Below are 8,833 nucleotides of genomic sequence, written 5' to 3' on the forward strand. Positions count from 1 at the left end.
AGGAGAGATATCGCTGGGCCCTCTCGTGGAAGTCGGACTATGAAAACGCGTGGCCACGCTATAGATGAAGTTGCATCTATTTTACTAGTCGATTTACCAAGACGAGAAAGCGGTTGAACTTGAAGGGTGGCTCAAACCATGCCCTTGTTCAACATATGATATCGTGAGACAAAGGATCAGAATTCGAGCTGTTAATGCCTTGGTTAGATCACCTCTAACTCAATTCTAAGTAGGTGGTCATGGTGTCTTGCTAGAGGCTAACCATGACTTGTGGTTCGAGAAAGGTTCCTAAAGTCACTACCACTTAGAATGGGCCTACAGGGTCACACACCAATTAGGATGGACTTATACGTGAAGAATCCGAAGAATGGAAACGAGATTTGACTGAAACGAGCACGAAAAGAAGTTTTCAGTGCGTTGGTCCCGAGCTGACCAAGTTTGGTCAGCCCCGGACCAAGTTGGTCAGATCAGGCAGTCCAGAAGCTCAGTTCGAGGTCATCTGTCTAGGTCTGGTCCGGCTGACCAAGAGTTGGTCAGCCCCTGACCAGACAGTGGGTCAGACGGACCGAGAAAAGATGAGTCGGACTGAGCTGACCAAGAAGGGTCTTGGTCCGGAGCTGACCACACGTGGTCCGCCGGACCAAGCCTTCAGGTCAGCCGGTCCGTGAGTAAGCTTGGTCCGCCGGACCAAGCTCCTGGTCCGGCGGACCGGGATCCGAAAAATTTTCATAATTCGATTTTAGGGTTTTCTAATCTTATTTAAGTTTGGGATTTCGTCCAAACTTAATTAAGGACCGACCTAAAAATCAGAGAAACATCCTAGAACCCTAGAGAACCTGTTCTCTTTGATTTCTATTGTCCCGGGATTGGATCTCGTCTCTTGAGTTACCCTTTTCTTCACTAATCCTAGCAGATTCGTTCCAAATCGTTTGGAATCCTTCCCGTCGGTGTGGATACGTGTAGAGGGACTGTAACTTCAGTCCTAGGTGATTTAGAATAGGCCCCGGATCAAAATAAACTTCAAGTCTCATCGAGAACGAGGTAAGTAACGATTCCCTCGGTGATATACACGATCTTTCGGGTTTTGCGAGTTTGGTTGCGTGTGACGTTTGACTAGGTTTAGATCTTTCTTCCGCTGCATGAAACCTAGTAAACCAAACCCTAGATCGATATGATCGCATGCTAGGAACCCGTAGATAACCCCAACAGATTTGGTTCGGGCTTTCCAGGAAATGTGCCCTGCTGTCTAGAGGGTATTGATGCAAGCTGCGCAATCTGCATGTCCACATGCTTCAGATGAGCCTCAACTCCATCTAATCTCCTCTCAAAAGTGTCTTGCCTGACTTTTATACTCTGTATCTCGGTCTTCAAATCAGTAAATAATGTCTTCTGATCGAGCATTAGCTGGGCAATCATCGTCTTGATGTCCGCTTCATCGTTCTTTGCAGGTTGAGGCGCTCGGTAACCCTGATTCTGCTGCCCGTATCCTGGATTCTGTTGCGCATATCCCTGATTCTGCCCCTGAAAACGTGACTGAGTGAAGCCCGGGGGATTCTGAGGGATTCTGGAAATGCCCTGCTGCTGCGCATTCAATGCTCCGCTCGAATTTCTGTAGGAGAAACTGGGATGATTCCTAGGCGCATTCGGGTCGTAGAGATTAGAAGGATTCTGGTACTGATTCCTTCCAATGTAGTTGACGTCCTCAACCGGTTCTTCCTCTGATGTGGCTTGATCAACCAGAAACATACCAGGTTGGACTTTCTGCAGGTTAGACGTATTCTTGAGTCCCATATGCTGCTTGATCGCCGATAAATCAGACATGACTGCCTTCAAAGCAGCGGACTCGCCCAAATCTACCTGTCATGTAGAGCGTCTGATGCTATCTCCTGACATCCCTCTTGCTTTAGCCATCTTTGCAATCTGCATCTCTAAGGTGTCAAAGGGAATGTCGTATATACTCCCTCCACAAGCTGCGTCCATCCATGCTCTAGTATCGTCTCTCAGTCCGTGGATAAACAGGTGTCAAAGGGAATGTCGTATATACTCCCTCCACAAGCTGCGTCCATCCATGCTCTAGTATCGTCTCTCAGTCCGTGGATAAACGTGGAAAGCAACAGTCGCTTATCCATGTCGTGGTGTGGACAAAGGCGCAGAGGAGACTTTGAATCTCTCTCATGCATCGTATAGACTCTCGTCACTCTCTTGAGTGAGGCTGTGTATGGCTCTCTGTGCAGCTCGGGTCTTCTCTGGGGAGTAGTATTTCGCCATGAGTTGCTCCTCTAGCTCCTCCCATGTCGTAATCGAGTTCGGCTCAAGGGTGTAGAGCCAATCTCTCGCCCGGTCCATCAGTGAAAAAGGAAAGGCTTCCAAGTATACATCCTCGATGGTCATCCCTCGTGCCTTCCTAACTGATCTGCACAGCATCTTGAACTGAGTCAAGTGAGCAATGGGATCCTCTATAGGCCGTCCTCTGAAACTCGCCTGACTGAACATCGTGATGCACTGTGGCGGTAGCTCAAAACTGTCTATGGGCGGTCTGTTAATGCATGATAGGAGTTGGGTGTGCTTCGGTGCAGTGTAAGAACCCAAAGTCTCCTCTGCAACGTAGGTAGCTTCGCCCTCGGTCTGATGATCATAGAGCGGATTCATGTGCTCTTGATTCTCTTGATGCTTCTCATCATGAACCGCACGGTCGTGCGAACTACTTGACCTCGACATAGCTTCTCTTCTCTGCTGATTTCGGATGTCTCTCAAGGTACGCTCAATCTCTGGATCGTAGACTAAGTCTTCTCACCGAGTAGAGCTCCGTGTCATGCACTAGAACCCTGCAAACTGCAAAGAAAAAGAGGAACTCGAGACCAAGTGAATCCATAAAAAACCAAAGAAAACAAAAAAGAAAAAGAAAACAAGCAAAGATCTAGAATCAATAAAGACCTAGAAATAGGCTAACCAGTCCCCGGCAACGGCGCCAAAAACTTGATACGTGTGTAGTGAGTCTAGAATTTATAACCCGATTCACAACTCACTGCAAGGATACGGATCGTTGTAACACGGGATCGAACGCAAGGACCGATAGCTAAATCTAAACCCTAATCGAAACTAAATCAAAGCAAGCAAGTGAAAGTGATGGTGGAAGTATGGGGAATCTAAAATAACTAAAATAAGAAAGCAAATAAAAACGTGTAAACTATCAATCTAAGATGACCGTTGGTGTCGGGAGCGTATTCACGTGTATGGGTATATGCTAAGCATGCGAGAATCACGATATAGAATTTTTATTCGGGAATCGTCAAGCAATAAAGATAGAGAAATCACCTCCAGACATATAACTCACTATCTAAAGTTTTCTAAATCCATATCCCTATGTGATTTATCAAATTAGATGTATGAAGAACGCTATCATCAACCCTAGATCGATCAAACCATATTCCTATGTGAATAATACGATCTATTCTATCGATTTCGATCTGAAACTAAACCCATATTCCTATGTAGTTCAGAATCTAAAACAACTGATCAAGGGGTCAGCAATCATCAATTGGCATGAAGTGCAAATCGATAAAACCGAAACAAATCTAAATCGCAACCAAGTTAGGGTTCAAACATACCCAAAACACAAACGAATCCCTAACCCACAGCCGTAGATCTACTCACGGTTCATGGAAAAACACAGAATAAAACCGGAAACAGAAACTAAAGAGGGAGAAGAAAAGCTCACGTCGACAGCAAGCAATCTTCACGTTCCAACTCTCCTTCTTCTTCCCGAAATCCCGTAAACTCTTATTTCTCTCACCAAAGCTCTCCAAAGTCTGTATAAAGTCTGTCTGCCCTCTAGGACGTATGTAGGCACTTTTTATAAACCCTAGGCGGCGCTCCCGAAATCCTACTCCCGTTCAAACTCTGAAAATTCGAATCTAGGCTTTTTCTGGATTTTGACTCGGACCGAGTCAGTACTCTGACTCGACCGAGTCAAAACGGGATTCTTAAGAATTCGGTCCAACACATTCTTCTGACTCGGGCCTTCTGACTCGGGGTGTCTGACCGGGGTGGCTGACTCGGGCCTTCTGACTCGGGGTGTCTAACTGGGTCTCTTCGTAACAGGCTTGAATTGGGCCATTTTCACCACATTGACTCGACCCATTTTCCATGGTTGACTCCGGCCGAATCAAGACAAGTTCTTGATGTATTTCATCCCTTTAGCTCCAGATTGCTCCTGTTTTGGTCCAAATCGCGTCCGAGACCTGTAATCCTATAAAAACACAACCAAACCGAGTTTCATGGACTAACACGCCTATAATGCCTACAAATGAATATGATCCTCGTCTAAATCCTATAAAAACGTCCTGGAAATATAGAGAGAATTAGGAGTTATCAACATCCTTCTCCATTCTCCTAAAATACCGTTTTCGGTTATAGTAAACGATCTAATATCCGGATCGTTTATATTTACCCGATTTCATAACACGTTATCAGCACGAGCGCTCTTCCACAACTAAAGGTAAGATGACTTATCTTTAATACTAATATTTTCGTTCTTATGATATATACATGTATTCATTGATGTTTAAGTATAATTAACCCCAAGCTATATATGAATACTAATATTCTTTATAATTAATTTATGGACGGTTATACCGCCTTGATTATTATTCATGGATGGCTATGCCGCCTTAATTGTTAATCTGGACGGCTATACCACCTTAAATATTTATTCGTTATTGGACGGTTGTGCCGCCTTAATTATTAATTTGGACGCCTTTGCCGCCTTAATTATTTATTTGTTATTGGACGGCTATGCCGCCTTAATTGTTAATATTGGATGACTATGCCGCCTTACTTATTAATAGACTATTGTGCTTATTCTTTATGGACGGCAATGCCGCCTGAATTATTTTACTTCTACAGACGGTAATACCGCCACATATAAACAGTTATATTACCTAATCTATATAAATTAATACATATTCATCATGCAAAATATTATCATATATAATATAAATTTATTGATGGTCATTTATACGAAATTTTTTTTGAACTTAATCTAAAATTTACAAATAAAGTTTTATAAATTCTTTCATATATCGATAAATTAATTATAAATTATTTGTTTCCTCAATAATTAGTTAATTATATATATAGCATGATCAATTAATTTTAGTTTAACAATTCGTTTTGATAAATTCTTTTATGTATAGTTTTATGATATAATTTGGTAAAATCATTTATAAAATTTTTCAAAAAAAAAATCTCCAACGGCTACAATTAAAAAAAATAAAAAAAAATTAAATTTTGGCTCCTCCTCAACGACTAGGAATAGTAAATTTTACCCTATAAATACACTCATCCATTCACTCAAAAACTCACACCAAATCACCTCATTCTCTTCTCCTCTCCCACGAAAAAAAAAATTCTCAAGATGAATTTTATTAAAATTCTCTTTATTCTAGCAGTTTTAGTAGCAACATTTAGTATTTTCTTCGACAAAAATCCGGATCCATTTCTGTTTTTAATTTGCGTTGCGATCTTACCTCTTGTTTACGTGTAACTAATTATAGCAATTTATATGTAATCATGTATTTCGCTATGTTGTCTTATCCATGATAATGAATAAAACTAATGTATGGCTTATTTTTTTGTTTAGTCATAATGGCAAGAATGACAAATATCGAGTTCGAGGTCCTCGACATATCTGGAAACAATTATTTATCATGGCAGTTGGATGCTGAGTTGCATCTCGAATCAAAAGATCTTGGTACCACTATTAAAGAAAAAGGTGCATCAAACGAGAATAAGGCAAATGCACTGATACTGTTGCGACATCATCTTCATGATGATTTAAAAAAGGAATATTTGACAATCAAAGATCCTGCAGATCTTTGGTTAAAATAAAAAGATCGTTTCGATCATCAAAAAACGGTGATCCTCCCCAAGGCAAAGATCCTGCAACTCGGCAATGTATCGAATCACCTCGATTCTAAAATTATGTGAAGAAACAGTTACTGAAAATGAGATGTTGGAGAAAACTTTCTCTACTATGCATGCCTCGAATATTATACTCCAACAATAGTATCGAGAAAAAGGGTATACAAAATATTCGGAGCTTTTATCATGTCTCCTATTGGCTGAATAAAATAATGAGTTGTTAATGAAAAATCACGCATCATGACCGACTGGATCTGTACCATTCTCGGAAGCGAATGCTACAGAAAACAAGTCATTCCCTGAAGCAAATGCTACAGAAAAAACATCATTCCCTGGAGTGAATGCTATGTCTTATAATAGCCGAGGACGTGGTTATTTTCGAGGTAGAGACCGAGGTCGAGGTCGAGGATGCGGTTGTGGTGCTAGCCGAAGATGGATCAGAGGAGATGATCAAGGGAATTCATCCCAAAATCATAATTTTAACAGTAATAACGGGGGAGCACATGGTCATCAGAACAAGAGGATGAAAGAAAGTACAGCCACCGGTGTGGAATGATGGAACATTGGTCGCGTACTTGTCGTACTGCTAAACACCTTGTGGACCTTTACCAGAAGTCGATTAAAAAAACAAAAGGAAAAGACATTGAGACCAATCATGTCATGAACGACTATGATGATGATGCTAGTGGTGTTAAAGACTTTGCACACATGGACCTCGCTGATGTTTTTGCCCATCCTGAAGATGGAGCTGGTTATGAATAAAAGTATATAAATATTTGCATACTTCATATAATCAATATTATCTATATATGCAGTCTCATGTATAAATAATTTTAATGATATGTTGTCGTGTCTTGTATAACTATTTCTGCTTCATAAGTTAGTAATGATATTATGCGTTATTAATATATCTTTTTTGTAATGTTGTTTTGTTCTTGAATAGAAAACAAATATGGCCAAAACTGTGGACCGAGGAGGAGATATCTGTTTGGCAGATAGTGCTACAACACATACAATTCTGAAAGACAAAAAATATTTCTCGAATGTGAGAATAAACAAAGAAAATGTTATTACTATATTTAGAAATGCAAAAATAATCGAAGGCTCCGGAAGAGCTGATTTCATTATGCCAGGAGGAACGAAATTGACAATAAAAGATGCATTATTTTCCTCCAAGTCCCAAAGAAATTTATTGAGTTTTAAAGATATCCGACAAAATGGATATCATATTGAAACTATGAATGAGGACGACACTGAGTATTTATATATCACCTCAATCAATTCGGGACAAAAGTATGTGTTGAAAAAATTACCCACTCTATCCTCGGGATTATACTAATATCAATGTGATTGAATCACATGTTATAGTAAACCAGAAGTTTACTGATACATTCAAAGTTTGGCATGATCGATTGGGTCATCCTGGTGCCATCATGATGAGAAAAATTATCGAAAATTCTCATGGTCACCCATTGAAAAACCAGAAGATTTTTCAATCGAATGAGCTTTCTTGTGATGCATGTTCTAAAGGAAAATTAATAATTAGACCATCACAAGTTAAAATCGGGTATGAATTACCATCATTTTTAGAAAGAATTCATGGTGATATCTGTGGACCCATTCATCCACCATGCAGATCATTTCGATATTTTATGGTATTAATTGATGCTTCAAGCAGATGGTCGCATGTATGTCTTTTACTCTTTTATCATCGTGAAATCTAGTATTTGCCCGATTCTTAGCTCAAATAATTAAACTAAGGGCACAATTCCTAGAGTACCCGATCAAGAAAGTGAGGCTTGATAATGCTGGAGAATTTACATCACAAGCTTTTCTCTTTTATCATCGTGAAATCTAGTATTTGCCCGATTCTTAGCTCAAATAATTAAACTAAGGGCACAATTCCTAGAGTACCCGATCAAGAAAGTGAGGCTTGATAATGCTGGAGAATTTACATCACAAGCTTTTGATGACTACTGTGTAGCAATGGGTATTGATGTTGAACACCCAGTAGCACACGTTCATACACAGAATGGATTGGCAGAGTCATTAATCAAACGACTCTAACTTATTGCCAGACCATTGATAATGAAAACAAAATTACCCATTTCTCTCTGGAGTCATCCTATTTTGCATGCTGCATCACTGATTCGTATCAGACCAAGTGCATATCATAAGTATTCTCCATTGCAATTAGCATTTGGTGAAGAACCTAATATATCGCATATCAGAATATTCGGATGTGCAGTATATGTCCCGATTTCCCCACCACAACGTACAAAAATGGGACCACAAAGGAGACTTGGAATATATATTGGGTACGATTTGCCATCCATTATACGATATCTGGAGCCACAAACTGGAGATGTTTTTACGGCTCGTTTTGCTGATTGTCATTTTAATGAAAATGAATTATCACCATTAGGGGGAGAAAATCATAGAATGGTGGAAAATGGAAATGATCTTAATTGGTATACACCATTATTATCCCAATTTGATCCCCCAGCAAAACAACGAGAATTAGAAGTTCAAAGGATTATACATTTGCAGAATATTGCAAATCAGTTACCTGATGCGTTTGCAGATAAAACTAGAGTAACAAGATCATATATAGATGCTGCAAATGTTCCTGCTCGGATTGAAATTCCGAAAGAACAAACGAAAGGAAATTCGACAAACGATTCCAAAACATGCCTGAAGCGTGGACGACCTATTGGTTCTAAGGATAAAAACCCCTGAAAGAGCAAGGGGCCCAAGAAAAATGAAATGCTCGACTCGGAGGAACGCGTTCCAAACCAAAGAAAAGCAGTACATTGTGATGATGGTATAAATCCAGATAATGAAAATCATTAAACCGAAAGAAGTTTCTCCTATTGGATGTAAATGGGTGTTTGTGCAGAAAAGAAATGAG

This window comes from Tarenaya hassleriana, unplaced genomic scaffold (assembly GCF_000463585.1).
Source record: "Tarenaya hassleriana unplaced genomic scaffold, ASM46358v1 Cleome275, whole genome shotgun sequence".
NCBI lineage: Eukaryota > Viridiplantae > Streptophyta > Magnoliopsida > Brassicales > Cleomaceae > Tarenaya > Tarenaya hassleriana.